At 40.1% G+C, this 17,094-nt stretch overlaps 1 protein-coding gene across 1 annotated transcript in view; it reads right to left on the minus strand.

Moving 5' to 3' along the window:
- ZNF407 (zinc finger protein 407) overlaps positions 1-17,094 on the minus strand; it is a 468,516-nt gene that overhangs the window by 33,967 nt on the left and 417,455 nt on the right.

The following is a 17,094-nucleotide window of genomic DNA, read 5'->3' on the forward strand; positions in this document are numbered from 1 at the left end:
TCATTGTAGGGTCTGCCCCTGTTGTCCCCAGATCATGCGGGTGGCCCTCCTCTGGACCTTCTGAATGTTGTCCACATCCCTCCTGAAGTGGGGCGCACAGAACTGGACACAGTACTCCAGCTGTGGCCTGACCAGTGTCGCATAGAGGGGGAGGATCACCTCCCTGGCTCTACTTGAGATGCACCTGTGGATGCACGACAAGGTGCGGTTAGCCCTGCCAACCGTGACCTTGCATTGTCGACCCATGTTCATCTTGGAGTCAATAATGACTCCAAGATCCCTTTCTGCCTCCGTGCTCTCAAGAAGGGAGTTTCCCATCTTATAAGTGTGCTGCTGGTTACTACTGCCTAAGTGCAGCACCCTGCACGTGTCAATATTGAAACGTATCCTTTTTTTGCAACCTATCCAGGTCTTGCTGCAGTCTTTCCCTCCCTACTAGTGTGCTCACCTCACCCCAAATTTTGGTATCATCAGCGAATTTAAACAGGTTGCTTTTCACCCCATCATCCAAATCGCTGATAAACAAATTGAACAGTGCGGGCCCAAGGACCAAGCCCTGGGGGACTCTGCTGCCCACTTCCCCCCAGGTTGAATATGACCCATCCACCACCACCCTCTGAGTACGACCCTTCAGCCAATCTGCAATCCATCTGACTGTGTAGGCATCAATGCCACAGTTGCCCAATTTTTTAATGAGGATGGGGTGAGAGACGGTGTCACAGGCCTTGCTGAAATACTACATTCACGGTGACACCTGCATCTAATGCTTTTGTGACCTGATCATAAAAGGCAATCAGGTTGGTCTGACATGACCTGCCCCTAATGAAACCGTGCTGGTTGCCCTTGAGCATCATCCCTGAGGCCAGCCCATTGCAGATGTGCTCCATGATGATCTTCTCAAAGAGTTTCCCTAGGATTGAGGATGGGCCTATAGTTGCCTGGGTCCTCCCTCCTCCCTTTTTTAAAGAAGGGGACCACGTTGGCTATCTTCCAATCATCTGGCACCTGGCCCAAGCACCACGAGCGCTCATAAAGCCATGCTAAGGACCCTGCAATAACCCCTGCTAGCTCCCTCAACACCCTGGGGTGGAGAGCATCTGGACCCGCTGATCTGAACACCTCCAGCCCCTCCAGAAGCTCTCTAACCCGGTCCTCCCCAACCTGAGGTCTGGAGGTGTTCCCCTCAAGTCCATCTTGCATCATGGTGGGGAAGTCCCAGTCCCTGCACAAGAAAACGGAGGTGAAGAATTGGTTAAAGAGGTCTGCTTTCTCCTCTGGCGCAACCACCAGATTGCCCAGAGGATCTTGCAGGGGCCCCACATTTCCTGGTGCTTTCTTCATCCTCCCTATATATTTGAAAAAGGACTTTCTATTATCTTTGATTTTGGACGCAACTCCTAGCTCTATGTCTGCCTTAGCTTTCCTGACAGCCTCTCTACAGGCCCAAGCAAACAAGGTATACTCCTCTTTGGAGATAGTACCCCCCCTTCCATCTGTTGTACGTCGCCTTTTTGGCAATCAGGCATTCCCGGACACCCTTGGTGAGCCAGGGGGGCTTTCGGACACTCCTGCCCCCCTTGCTTTTTGTTGGGATGGTCACTCCTTGGGCCCTGAGTATCCTTTCCTTAAGGAACGACTACTCATCTTAGGCACTGAGCTCCCCTGCTCTCGAGAACCCCAGCGGGTCTCCCACTAATCTCAACTCGTTAAAGTTGGCCCTCTTGAAGTCTAGGGCTACCACCTTGCTGCAGGCCCTTGACACCCTGTGCTGGACGATGAATTCCAGCGAGCGATGATTGCTATCACCCAGGTGGTCAAGAACCTGGAGGCCCCTTACCAGGTTGTCGCCTCTGGCCAGGACCAGGTCCAACAGGGCATTTTCTCTGGTGGGACTGTGCACCTCCTGAATTAAGTGGAGGTCCTGTATCTCGGCCAGGAACCTTCTGGAACGGTCCGACCTGGCTGACTGTTTGTCCCAGCAGATTTCCGGGTAATTTAAATCACCCATGACAACTACATCCTTCCCCTTAAGTGCCCCTGCAAGCTGGCCCGAAAATTCCCGGTCCAGCTCCTCCCCTTGGCTGGGGGGACTGTAGTAGACCCCCACCGTTAGATCCCTCTCCCCATGGCCCCCTTGTATCTTGACCCAGAGCACTTCAGCTTGCCCCTCTGACCCCATTTTGCTGGCAGAGGATGTGTATTGCTCCTTGACATAGAGCACTACATCTCCACCTTTCGTTCCTTCTCTATCCCGCCTAATGCTAACTGCCCAGTCATGGAATGAATCCCACCAAGTTTCTGTAAGCCCTATTATGTCTGGGTCTGAACTGGCTATTCTGAGTGCGAGTTCCTCCTGTTTATTCTCCATATTACAAGCATTGGTATATAGGCATTTAAGGCCTTGCCTAGCTGCATGTGCCACCCCCTGATTTGGGAGACTGTTTGGACCTCTGTTTCTTACCTGGGCACTCCTTGCATTTGTAACCTGTCTTGTTCGGGTGGTGTCTCCTCATCTTCCTGCAGCCCCCTCCCCTGGCAATGCTAGTTTGAAGCTCGCCATACGAGATCAGCCAACCTGGAAGGCTTTGTCATACAAAGCCTTCACATTTGGGGCCTGGAAACCCAGGATTAGTATTCTTAATAAATACAAAATAAATAAATAATAAAATAAAATGCCATTAACATGCTGGGTATCATTAAGAAGGGAATTAAAACAGAAGACATCATGCCTTATAAAAATTCATGGTGCACCCACTTCTTGAATACTGTGTGTAGTTTTGGTCCCCATATCTCAAAAAGGATGTAGTAGAATTTAAAAAGATATAGAAAAGGACAATCAAATAATCAGGGGTATAGAGCAGTTACCAAACCAAGAGATGATAAAAAGGCTAGGACTCTTCTGTATCGGAAGAAGACTGAAATCAATAAAATCATGATGTGCGTGGACAAAGCAAACAGGAAAGTGCTATTCACCAAGTCCCAGAAGGTTAGAACTAGGGGCACCCACTGAAATTAGTAGGAGACAGATTTAAAACTAACAAGAGAAAGTATTTCTTTATACTATGTGTAGTTAAGCTGTAGAATTCATTGCCACAGGAGGTGGTAGAGGCAAATGGAATAGACAAGTTCAAAAAAGGACTACACAATTCATGGATGATAGATTTAATCTATTAATAGCTATTGAACAAAACAGTTGGAGTTGTTTCCTCTGGCATCTCTAAACCTGTAACAGTGGATGCCAGGGAGAGTACTGAATAGGGGACAGATCACTGTAGATGTATCCGGTACAATGCTTTCCTTCTAAAGCATCCACCCCTGCCACTGTCAGAGACAGGACACTGGCAGAGCTGGCCTTGTATTTTGGCACCCCTCCTTGCATCCCTCCCGCAAGTCAGTAGTGCTGTTGCAGACAGAGGCAGGTGGGCAGGGGGCAGCAAGAGCACAGCTGTGTTTGTGTGTGGCGCTGCTCTGACCATGGTGCCTTAGGTGGTTGCCCACATCACCCAACCCTAAGGCTGGCTCTAGATACTAGGTAGATGGTTGGTCTAACTCAGTATGGCACTTCTTACATTCTTATTACAGTGTTGCATAAAATCCCTTATCTGTATTGGGTCTCCATTGTGCTGGGCACTACACAAACACAAAGGAGAGCTGGTAACATGAATGTCTATTACATTAGGACAGACGTGACAGATGCAATTTCATGGAAAAGCTATGGAAGGCTTTGAGGAATCTCATTTTGTTTATTCTAAGACACTATTTGAAACCTTCCCTGTTCTTCATACTCAAGATGAGTTCTGGCTCTACCTCCCATAATTGGCTACATTTCAGTGGGGTAGTGATTCTTGTATGTGTTTAGAGCCATATGCTACTGGCTTTATAAATGTGAGCATCTATTCAATAATATGTCCAGCTAAGCCTGTTTGCAAAGTGCAGGATAAGGATCCAACGTCTCTGAAATCACACGAAAGTCTCATGAACTTCAGGTTCTGTATCTACAAAAGAGGTTATGGGCAAGTGGAGCTATTTCTGTTCATTCCAGTTGAGGATCTGGTCTGTTATTGACATATTATATAGTAAGCGACAATCCAAATACCTTCCCCTGTGAGAACAAAAGGCTAGCATGGTCATACTGTTCTCAGTGGTAATATATAAAACACAATGAAAAATATAAAATATGCATTAAGTGAAAATTCTGTTTTTATGGAATTTCCTTCATATGTCAGGTGATTTGGTGCCATACCTTATATTATGCTATTTAAAAGGAGAATTTGATCCAATTGACTTTAAATTAACTTTTTCTTTATTTTTAAAACTATTATAAATTTCTAATTAAATGGACATGCCTGTTAGCCTAACCCCTGGAGGGACAGTTACAACCAAGGCTTAACAAAATACAAGAGTATATGCAACAATTCTGTACAAGAGTGAGATTGAGAGCTAGTAAGTTGTTAGCATGTCTGACATCTGAGTCAATATAAGTAAGTGTGCATTCTGCTTAAGCATAATGTATTTTTGAGATCACCTTTTCATTATTTAACATCATCTATATGTTATTCCCAAAGTTCCTCAGAATAATAGAATATATTGAATAAGTTTATCTTCAGCTTATCTGTCTTACTCTGTGAGACTATTTGTTGTTGCTACAAGGGTGGTTCTATGACATCTTTAAGTAATCGTTCAGTATGCTCATGCAGGTCGGCAATAGTTCAGACAAAAAGGCAACAGACCGTATAAACAGGCAATAAACCACATGCTGAAGCAAGAAAACACAAGCATAGACTATGAGGGCATTTAAGGGAAGAAACCACTTCTTGCTGTAGGGAGAAAGAGATACTGCCATGGATTGCTCCAGCACATTGCTCCAGCAAGTATGTTTGTGTGCGTATGCTATCCACAATACGACACAAGAGTCTGTGAAGTGAAACAGAAAACAAACTCCATTTTGACAAATGGTTGGCAGGTAATAGCAGTTCCTCCATGGGATTACCTTAGGAGAGTAGAGCAAACACTAGGGTGTAATAAAACATATATTGACAACTTTTCTGCAGTTACACTGTAGCATGTTATCGCTCCAAGGTTATAGAAATTACTTTGATTGTACAATAATGTGCAAGAGTCTTAGCTAAAGCCTTTTTGGTGCTGTAACACTAGTTCTGCAATTTTGATAACTCAAGGGCAATAATTTACCATTATCATCCTCCTAACCACGTTTTATTTTAAATAGGTGCAGGAACTCTGGGGGGTGGGGTTTGCCCTTTTAATACATAATTCTAGGATAGGCAAGCCAACTGCATCCCAACCAAATATTGCTGTAGGAATACAGCACTGCCCCTTCTTCCAAGTCCTCCCAAAGATCTCTGATAAGAAGTAGGTTAGCTTCGTTCTGCTATTAGTTATAAGGAGAAACAATAGTAAAGGAGGGGGCATAAAGGCTACTGCACCATGTCCCATCAGAAGACATCACAATAAATGTAGATGCGAGTCTTCATATGGGGACGATGGGAAGAGAATGGAATGAGTCCTCAATGTTAAAGGAGAAGATTTTGGGGGGAGTTATTGTGGTAAGGAAAACAGTAATAAAAACCTCTAATTTAATACAGCACTGGCAAGTCACAGGGTTCCTGGAGGATGTTAAAAGGAACAGGCTGAAATTCCTGTAAACGTAACTCAGTGACTTTTGTTTGTAAAACCTGAAACATGTCTCCACATAAACACAGCATCAGGGAGTAGCAGAGAAACAAACATCCTCAGCAAATATAAAACTTGGCAGAGCGCAAGTACACTAATAAAAGATGTTGGTCTCATAGACCAGACACTACCACACTATTCACATTGGACGCCTATACACAAGTGCTGAGGCTATTCCGATGTGCTGGAATTCCAGTGCACTGGAGCACACAATTTATTGCCATGCTGCAGCAGCTTTCTGCATCTCATGTATCAGCATCCCCATGCTTAAAAATGGTGGCAGGGGCTCTTGAACTAAAGGTTGTTGAATGAGCTTTAGTTCAAGTGCTCCTGCCGCCACTTTTAAGTGCAGAGGCGCTGATACAGGAGACAGTGGTGCTTTAGTTAATTGAAGTGCCACCTCTCCCACCTCTGGAGCAAGTGTAAAAGTAGATTTTAGATCCCACACTGATCTTCCATGTAGCTTCTTTTTTCCCCCTTTAATTATAAAAAAAAAATGTCAAATGGTGATTGGATAAGGTATAAAACACAAACACTATCTTTCCTAGTAAGAAGCAGGACAGTATTTTGTAATGGCCATCTGAACCAAGAACAGTCATCTTGTCAAGAACAGTCATCTTGTGCCAATGCAATAATATAATTAATATTAAAAGTCTCATTCACTGGAAGATCCTCTGTTCAAATCTTATCTGAAGAGACAGAATTTTCTGAGGACAAAAAAATTAAAAGAAAGGTTTAAATTCAGAATATGAAAGACATTTTTTTTAAAAGTCTTCCTTTAGCTTTCCTGATATTTTATTTTTATTTCATTTGTTAGGCTAAACATCACCGTGATAAAAAATGCCTGTGCTTTGTTTGTAATTGTGCCCCTCCTCTTGCTAACATTAGTGGTAGTTGAATGGTAGACGATTTCCCCAAAATGTGCTACTGTAGACAGAGCCTTCAAGCTTCACTCCACTTAGAAGGAATGACAATCTTCTGTAGCCAGGATCTACTATGATAATGCTCTTGGAATGTATTAATCAACATCCAGCAGATAAGTGTCAAAAGCTGCATTCCTATGGGATTATCACTTCCCACCCAAGCCCTGCTGCAGCTGAATAGGAAAAAAGAAAAGTTGGGAGAAACATAAAGAAGAATCTACACGAGACATTTACTGCACAGGAGACTAATTAGCTCTGTAGTAAAATGTCAGTGTTTACACGTGTGGTGCTATTAGGATGGAGTAAATTAATTAACTCCACTGTAGGACAGTACTGCCAGACACAAGTATTATCCTACGGTGGAGTTATTTACTCCACTGCAACACATGTGTAGATGCTGATGGGGCTGGCTAGCATGAGGGTGCTTCAGTGCAGGGGCTGCCTGCTGGCTAGCCCCTCACTGAAGTACCCTCATGTCCCAGCCGGCTCCTCTGCAGCATGTTGAGCTAGGTGGGAGCAGCCCTGGGCTGGCAGACTGACCCCCAGGGGTCCCTGCCAGTCAGAGCTATACCTCCCTGGCTCAATATGCTGTGGTCCTGGGCACACATGCAAACTGTGAACCCAGGAGCAATAAACTGGTGTGTACTGCACTGGAGTTTATTAAGGTGCACTAATTGCACATGTAGATGCACCCACTATCTCCTAGTCATCGTATTAGCTGCTCTCTACCAGGAAATAAAATATGGCCTTTCACAGGTTTCCTACCTAGACAGACATCTGCTATTGATACTGCCATTGCTCCAAGAGCCGCTGTAACTAAAGCACCGCTGTCTCCTGTATCAGCGCCCCGACACTTACAAGTGGCAGCAGGAGCACTTGAACTAAAGCTCATTTGAACAGGGAAAAACTGTCATATGGACCCCTTGTTATACAGCAGGGATGGGCAAAATGTGGCCTGTGGGCCAGATGTGGCCTGCCAGGCCATTCTCTCTACCCCACCTCCCAAATTTAGAAAATGAACATTTTTCTGCCCCTGGCTGCCTGTCATGTGACCTTTGATGGCTTACCAAAACTCAGTAAGCGGCCCTCTGCCCGAATTGCCCACCCCTGTTATACAGTGACACTGAGAATAATTACTTATTTTGAGAAAGAAAAATACTTTACTATAACAAGGTTCCCTCAAAGACCCTACATCTACAGGCACCTTTTATTTCACAACCAAGGCATTTCAAACCATTAGACATGTGGTATGTTTCTACTACATGTGTTGCTTCTGCTGTCCTCCTCCCTGAATTAGCAGAGTATGATTTCTGTTGGATCTGATGCTTCATTCCTTACTTAAGCAAAGTTCTTAGTGAGAACAAGGATCAGGTAAACAGTATAGGATTGGTTAATATTAACTAAGGTGTTCCATAGAAGTGGAGTGAGACTAAAATGAATTAAACACTGAAATCTTATGACACTATATATGTGCTATGTTACAGGATTCTAAAAAAATTACTACCATGTTTGGGAGATGTGCATAATTTTCTTGCAACTCTCCTATTTGTAGAATAGAACATTTTATAGCACTGAAAGCATTATACTAGTCCATACCATCACACTGTGCATGCTATGTGTAATGACTAGAAATGACTTACTGCTGAACAGGCATACAAACATATATTCAAATGTATGAGTGTGTAACTGGCAGACAAGGTCATATGGGTAAATCTGATATCTTTTATTAGACCAACTCAAATAGTTGGAAAAAACCCCCACCTTTGTAGGCTTTCAGGTACAAACACCCTTCATCAGAGGCTAAGGAAGCATCTGCAGTTGGTGTGTGCTATTCCTGGATGGAATGAATAGCAAAGAAGCCGAAGGCTGGTATGCATGCAAGAAAGGTGGTCAGTGACAATATAAGTAGAAGTCAATATATGAGAGACAGGTTGTGGGAGGAGGGGAATGAATGTAGCTGGTAAATAGCTGAGAGGTACCTGGGGAGTCAGATGTTAGGCAGGCTATAATGTGTCATAAACCCAATGTCTATATTTAGTCCTTGATTTTTTGTATTCGGTAGGTGGGTGAAATGAAGTTTGTAGGCTCATCTGTGAAAAGTATTTTGTAAATTCCCTTTGAGGATTAGAACTGAGAGATTGGAGAGAGAGTAGTTTACTTGTGAGAAATGTGTCCCTACAGGCAACTGGATATTTTTGTCTTTTACCTGTCTTGTTCATTCTGGTACGCAGTTGTTGTTTGGTCTGTCCTACATATTTTACAGCACGGTGTGTGGTTCATTGGTTGAGATTCGTTACATTTCTGGAGGTGCAACTATAAAATCCAGTTCTGTTGTGGGGTGTAGTGATTGTGGGGGCGGTGGAGATATGTTGGCAAGTTTTACATTTCTTGTCATAGTATGGTCTGAATCCATTTGGTGTGTTCTGGGCCGTTGGAAGTTTGCTTGAGTGTGTAACTATTATTTTAATCTGTAAAGGTGAACTGTCCCTACAAGTTTGATGCCTGGTCTATAATCTCATCAAACTCTCATAAATTAAAACTGGCTGAGAACTAAGTATGAGATGAGATGCATCTAAAGGAGATTAAAATACTGCAGGTACTAGCTCATGTGAGTTTATAATGGGACACTTCCCACTGTTTCTCCCCCTTTGTGTCACTACTGAACTAATGCCTCAGCACAGTCATTAATAACAGTAGCAAATATTTACGTTACGGTACTTCCGAAAGACTCTACTGTGTTGGGCACTGTGCAAATATTGGAAAGAGACACGCTTTACCCCAAATGTCTAAAGCAATAATGAGAGTAAAGTAACGGTAAAGAAAGCATAGTGTCAAACACCTTATACATATGGTTACAATAATGATGGAATAAAGCCTTTTATTCTACGAACTAGGACATTTCAAACCATTACGTATACTGACTTTGTACTACATTTGTTGCTATCACTACAGGACACTGTGCAGGTAGAAATGTACTGCAATTTTTCAGATGAGACACTTTTGGCAGATCCTCATGGCACATTTTCCAAAAATAAGGGTATCCTGGTCAAATTCCAATTTTTTGTAGTTACATTATGCTTATCTGGGTTTCCCCTACAGTTTCAACTGGATATGGCATTAGTCATGTAGTGTTGCTCCATTTGGTTAAGAGCTTACACATTTCACCTCAGAGGTGGCTGCTTTTCAGTCATGGGTACACAACCTTCTGGCTGCACTGCCACTTTAGAAAGGGTTTCACACTTGTTTGAGATGAAAGGTGCTATGTAAAATATTAAAATAATACAGTAGATATGGGCATTACTGAATTAATATGAAAGTTGAACTGCAAAACAGTTTACTGCTTCTTTTTCTGAATAAGAGTAACATTTTTATGACTTGATTCCTGAACCAATCAAACCACTTGAGTAGTTTAACACACTTACACCTCATCTTTGTATGATAATAATAATGGATCTCCCCATTATCAGCTAGATCTGAAAAGATTCTGTACTTTTTTAGATGTAGGCGGGTTATTTTTGTGAAAATTTTGGGACATCTGTGGGTGCTAATATCTTAACACATGCACCTCAATGTCTCCTTTCTTAACAGTGTGTTGTCACATTTCCAGTTTGGGCACGACAGAATTGCTCATCTTCCCCTCACAGCCCATCTGGTTTCTCCCAAGCTGCTCAGGCAACAATACTCTAAAGAAAAGCGATGTTATCAGGGGCACGTACCAGTATATATCACATACTGCAGCATGTTTTGTCATTTACAATGTATCATAAAAAGTTACATTACATCTGACCTATAACATGATGCAATGTAAAATGACATGCTTACATTGAACAACATAACAAAAAATTTGAAATTAAAGAGAAATATGTACATTGGATCTATTTATTTAGAAAGCTATTAAATCTGACAGAAATTAAGTCAGCCAAAAAGGGATGGAGGGACTAAGGAGCTAAATACTTAATTTTGCTCTGTCTTTTATATGATGACGTTAGGAAGAAACCAAAGAAAATAATGCGTCATGAAATCTATATTCCATCTTGTTATATTTAATATTGAACAAACCACATGAAATTACAATAGCAATAACAGCAGTAATGTGCAAGGCATAGATACGGATTATAGTTGATTCTCTTCATGGTTTACATACTACTACAACAAGTGCAAAGACCAAATTATAAAATTCATTTTAAATTTTCTTTTATTTTTGCTGTTATGATTTGTAATGGTAAAAGTACAAAGTAAAGTGCTGTATACATTCCACAGACCTGCTTCTGAAGAATCAACATGGTGCACACCATGTGAACTGTCACATTAATAACTCTATGCTGATATTCAAATTTTCTGTCTTAAGCTAAAGAAAGATTGAATACCCTGCTGTTGTGTGGCCAAGATTGAAGAGGTGTCTCACTGACATTGTTCAAAGTTTATGAAAATATATGAATGCTCAAATGTCATTGGCTTTGCGCCTCCAACAGACTGTGGTTTTATGAGAAATCAGTCTTTTAATCAAAATGATTGAATACCTTAAGGTCGAATCCAAAGATATCAGTTAATATCTAGAAACGTGCTATTTCTGCAAATTTTGCCAAGCTGTACATACTGTGGTGCATTTTAAAGTGTTAATTTGTGCATTCCACATTGAAAATTGATCTTGAGTTTTAGCTTTTTGTCAAGCAAAAACATATGGTTACAAGCTCTATGCATTTTATGTGACGGCTGCTGAAGCTGTCACATGTGCAAACTTGATAACCGATGTGACACATAGGCAAATAATTTGCTTGTTTAGTAACAATTCAAAGATTCATTATTCATGCAAAAACACATTTTTTTAAATGATCAGATGGAAGTAGTCTTCATTTTGCACAATCTAGTCTCATTGGTGTGCAAACACAGATAAAATAAAGCTGGAAACTAAGTGGTATTAAAACAAATCCAAGAATATGGGTATTTTCAGATAATTATTGAACCAGATGGTGTTTTTTGTTAATTCTGCCATCAGTCTGAGAACTTGATGTCTTACATCTGCACTTGGTAAAATAAATTTTGCCACTGACATTATTTCAGTTTTCTTAAAATATTTCATTCAGTTTTACACCAAGATTTGCAAACACCTGCCACACTGCATGACTGTGAGATGAAATAATTTGAAAGAATTTTGTTAAGAAAACACTATTATCTCAAATTTAACTTAAATTTATCACCTCTGTTGTTAAACCTTCCGAATTGCTGCTTCATGTATATTAACAATAACATACTAATAATATACCTTAGAATTTGACAGGATGAAGCTACATAATAAGTCACTGAAGTGTTGGTAGTTCATTTGGGATGTCACCTTGGAATTTTACAATGCTTTGCTTTGCTTCTTGAAGGGTTGAAAGATTAGAATGTCATTACTGCAAAATTCACCAAAATCTTCCCCACTCCCCCTTCCCCATAAAAAGGAGTGTGAAAATCCTAGGATGTTTGACTAAATTGCAGAGATACCACAAATTAAAACAGATGACGGAATTAAAAGGTATAGGCCAAACAGCGCTGTTAATCTGCATGTTATCCACCCTAATATCCACCCTGATAGAGTTCCCCATAAACTTTATCACTCTAATATAGTACCTCATAAACAGATATGCTCAATCATTTATGCACATTTGACAACTGTATATAGGTTTTAGATACTTCCTTTCTGTGATCTAAATCACAGTTGTTTTTGAAAATACAACAGTAGGCCACCGTAACTGGTTTAGCTTCTCCACTGTAACGCTTCTATAGAAGTCCAAATAAAACTAGTTTTCATGCATGGCATGGATAAATTCTCCCTTTTCAAGTAAATGTACACTTTGTATTACAAACCGTACAGCAGCAATCATCAGGCTAATATAAAATACAGTGCTTGATGGGATTTTATTTATACCAAAGAACATTATTGTATGAATTTATTTATAAATTACACAACAGCTGCTGTAAAATTCCTGATGTGTTTTTTGCTGGTGAGGTATTAATCAGGGTTTTACAATGCTAACACTTTGAGAGTATGCATGACCTGATGGGTCAGTGAAAGTATTTTGCACTGTCATGTTCAAGACATATGGGTTTGATTCCCCATCCTAGCCTGGTCTGTCAAGAGACAGAAGTGCTACAGTGCAGGCTTGGGTGTAACAATAATAGCTCACAAGCACAAGAACAAGGGATAATGGTAGACACTCTTTTTAAGAGTCTTCTACAAGCTTTTTGCGAAGGTCTTGACCTTGGATGTTAGAGGGAGTATTGGGAAGTCTTGAGTGTTTGGGGAAAATTAGTGGTGGGAATTGGTACTTGCCTGAAATGACCACTCAGCTGGGGCCTGATCCAAATCCCCTGCAAGTAAAGTGGAACTGGATCATGCTTTCTGGGCAAGTACTGATCAAGTTGCAAAGTTATCTGTGGGATAACTAAAAGACTTTCTTTGCATTCTCTTTATACTGAAAAATAGCACTTCGTATGTTATTTTCACACAAAATGTGATAGAAATTGGGCATGAAAAGCTTAAGGTTCCTCCCATACCAAATGCATAGAGCCCCTTTCCCCACAAAAAGAAGAAAATAATGAGGGACGATTTTTAAAATTTAAATTACATTTTATAAAGTATGAAAACCAAAACATTGTTTTGTTTTTCAAAGTCTTTGGTCGTCTGTCCAAGCGTGAGGCATGAAAGTTGGAAAAGAAAGATGCATATAAATGTCATAAAAACAGAACAAGTATTTTTGAGGCTAGGTGGATTATTAAAAGAGAAATATAAACCTGTTTCATAAATGTTAATGGAATACTATTTTAATTTTGACCCTGTCCATTAACAGACGGTTGGGGTTTTTTGGGTTTTTTTTTAAAGGCTGTGATATGAAAGAAGTGTCTTTTTTCCTTTTATAGACTTGGCAAAGATGATCAGTTTATGGCCTGTTTCGTCTCTTGCCAGTAGACAGCACTGAAAGTTATAAAACTAAAACAATTGCTTTCATTTATATCTTTTCCTGATTACTCTGATAGCTGAAATGTCTGAAGAAGTTCAGAATCTGTAAAGCCTGTCACATTATAGAAACATGTCTCTTTAAACTAAATGTGAAATTCCAGTAATTGAAGTGATAAATCTACTGTTTTTGCTGGGGTACTTTTGATGAGAACTATAGTAGTAAATTAGAAATTATTCTCTGCCGCTATATCATGGTAAAAGCCTTTCCATTATCTGTTGTCAGTCACTAGGTATGGGCAAATAACTCAGTTGTCAATCTAACTGTGAAACCTAAAGTTCTGGGAATAATCAATAAAGAAAAAAAAAACAAACTCTCTATTATCTTCATGTAATTCTTTAGACATCTCTAAGTTGTTTTTTCTGCTTTTACTTGTGCACATCTCATTTATTCACAGAAATATTGGATAGCTTAGAATATTTCATTTTTTATAGCTAGTTACATGTCACCTTGTTTTCAAATGGTATATGAGAGTTACATTTCAATAAGTATAAGCAGTTATACCTTGGTGTCTAAATGCAATTTTATCCAATACAGATTTAATTAAATTAGCAATAACAACCACCTACATTTTATTATTGATTTTTAGCTATACTATTTATTATCTAATATTTCTACTTTAAAAGTCCATGATTTTTTTTGCTCTTGCACGGATTCATGTAAATAGCATCTACAGTTGGAACCAGTCATATTCTTAACAGCAGCAGAAATGAAGAACAAATACAGCAAAAGCTTTGTTATCCAGCACCCATGGGGAATGTGGGGTGCCAGATAACCAAATACGCTAGTTACCTGAGAGACCCAAATAGGCATTTTTGCCTGTTTAGGCCACTGCCCCTCCCCCTCCTGCCACGTCTGGTGCACTGCTGCCCCTCCCGCTGCATCAGTGTGCCAAGGGACGGGGGGCGGGGCACACTGGGAAAGGCTGCTATGCTTCGGGCCATGGGGGCTTGGCTGCACAGGCTGCTTTGCCCTGGGCTGTGGGGGCTCGGCGAAACCGGAAGTGCCACAGTGGGCACTTCAACTTCTGCTGCGTTGACTGGCATGCCAGTTAGTAGAGCATGCCGGTTTGTAAGGTGCTGGATAACGTGGCTTTTACTGTACTGTGCTCCGTGAACTTGTGTTTAAAATAATCTAGGTTTCATGCAGTGTGTTATCCAAAGGATAAGAGTTATCTTATCCTATCATGGAAGTCTTGCCTAACAGTCAAGAGACTGGGAGCAAGAACTTGGTATTTACAGTTTTGCTACTGATTTAATCTATACCCTCAATTTCTGGAGTGCTGTAAAGGCACTTGGGAGCATTTCAAATGTTACATCTGTCCACGTCTTTAGCGTGTGACACTGGCTTAATCTTTATGCCTTATTTTAACAACCTCGTAAAATAGATTTAAAAACAACAACCCTCAGTACCATCGTATCTGCCATATGACTACAAGAAGGATTAATTGATATTTGGAAGGTGCTAGCCATTCTTTGACTGAGAAAAGGTAAAAAAGAAAAAAAAGAGAATACTACTAGCAGTAACTTCATTTTGATTTCTGAAATGAGATAATATGGAACATATTTATTAGATTACTGTAACCTAATGGGTGGAATATTGTTGCAGATACATTTTTCCATTCATCTTTACAATTACATTTTCAAAACTTTTACAATGCAGATGATCTCCAGTTACGGAATTTGAACTGAGATCAGACAACCAGATGTCGGGGGAGTGTCTAAATAAAGGGCTTTCCCCCATTTTGACACATGATGGAAGTTGGGGACAGTTGTGAAATCTGGATCCAGGCTCCAGATTCCAAGACCCTGAAAGTTTATGGGGTTGAAATGCAGGGTTTTGCTTCAGACCCAACTCTAGTTCAGATATTTCACACAGCAAAGGACTGCTTGCAGTAAGAGAAGAAAATTGCTGTTGCAGTTATACATTTGACCTTTTACCTTAGGATAGGTGAACAAAATATGAAGAAAGCATTTGAAACTTCAGCTAAAATAATTTACTGAGAAACAAGGAAAACATGCATGAAAAATAAGGTATTTTGCAATTCTCTGAGTAACTGCTGCTGAAAATATTAATGCTTAATGAACTAATAAAATGTGATTTTAAGTATCCATTTCTGCGTACCTGAAATAACAGTCTTCCTCCTCCTCCTGTGTCTAGGAAGAGTTACGGTCAAAAATGTACAAATCAAATCAAAGGAATACATCATGCTTATTCTGTACAAGATGTACAAGAAGAATTTTTATGCCAGAGAGCCTAGATTCTTATACAGCTCTATCTCAGGCCCTGATTTACCAATTCAACAAGTTATGTTGTATATTTCTTTGGTACCACATGAAGCATATGATGCAGATGCCTGCCATCTTCCTCTTAGGCAAACACACTTACACCACAAAAATGTGAACTCATACTTTTACCTTGTTCACAGGCACATTTTTATGAAGGTGGAAGGAGGTGAATGGGTCACAGCAGAAAATCAAGGTAAAACAAACATGTTGTTACACTTTTCCTTGTAGGGAAGAGAAGTAAAGAAGTTGGGTGATGCAATGGTTAGGCACTCTGCCATTTGGAGTTTTCTTTAAAATTACAGGGGATAAAAAAACAACTACTCGTTACTTAATAAATATGGAACTAAAAAAGCACTTGCTGTGAAATAAAGCTGTGTGGTAAAAAGAAAGTTTCCCTTAAATTTATTTGAATTTGCATGGAACACACTTGCCCACATATCACAACATCTATTTTTCTTTTAAAATTAGGCATTAAATATGCATCCTGACTCCCATGTAGATGTGCAGCACAGGCAAATGCCTGTGTATTCATTTATAGGCTATATAGATATAGTGAATACTGGGCACATCTACATGCTCATTAATGCACAGTGCCTACTGTGCATTAAATTTAGTACTTACAAAAAGAAGTACTAAATACATGTGCAGTAGGCTGCCCTACTGCGCTTTAGCATGATTGAATGCTTTTCCTTGATGGTTAAAATGCAGTAGACTAATACTGCACATTAGCCTAATAGCATGGTTTTTGCCATGACGCTGTAATGCACAGTCAATTAGTCTACTGCACATTAAATGTGTGTAGTGTAGTTGTACCCACAGACAAATAAATAGATAAAAAAGTAACACATAGTATCAAGTTATTGGCAATGTATATGCTCTTTGTCCTTTTACTATTACAGCTTATTGCCTTTAGCAAACTTTTAAATAGGAAACTAGAAAATCTACAGTAAGATATAGCTTTTGCTTGACAATCCGTAATCTGAAAATAGGAAATTAGGCATTAAACTCCCATTAGTTATTTATTTTCAGGCATTGCTATAGTGCTTATAATTGCCATTTTAGGGTACCAGAGCATTTAACTTATAACAATTCACAATAGGTGGAAAGCATCATTTTAGTGACAACGTGACCTTCCCAGATGCAATTTGCTCTATTTGTTGGAAAAATGTAGCATGATTTTACCAATTAATGCTA

The sequence above is a fragment of the Crocodylus siamensis genome, chromosome 3 (assembly GCF_052110815.1).
Source record: "Crocodylus siamensis isolate JL-2025a chromosome 3, ASM5211081v1, whole genome shotgun sequence".
NCBI classification, from domain to species: Eukaryota; Metazoa; Chordata; order Crocodylia; family Crocodylidae; genus Crocodylus; species Crocodylus siamensis.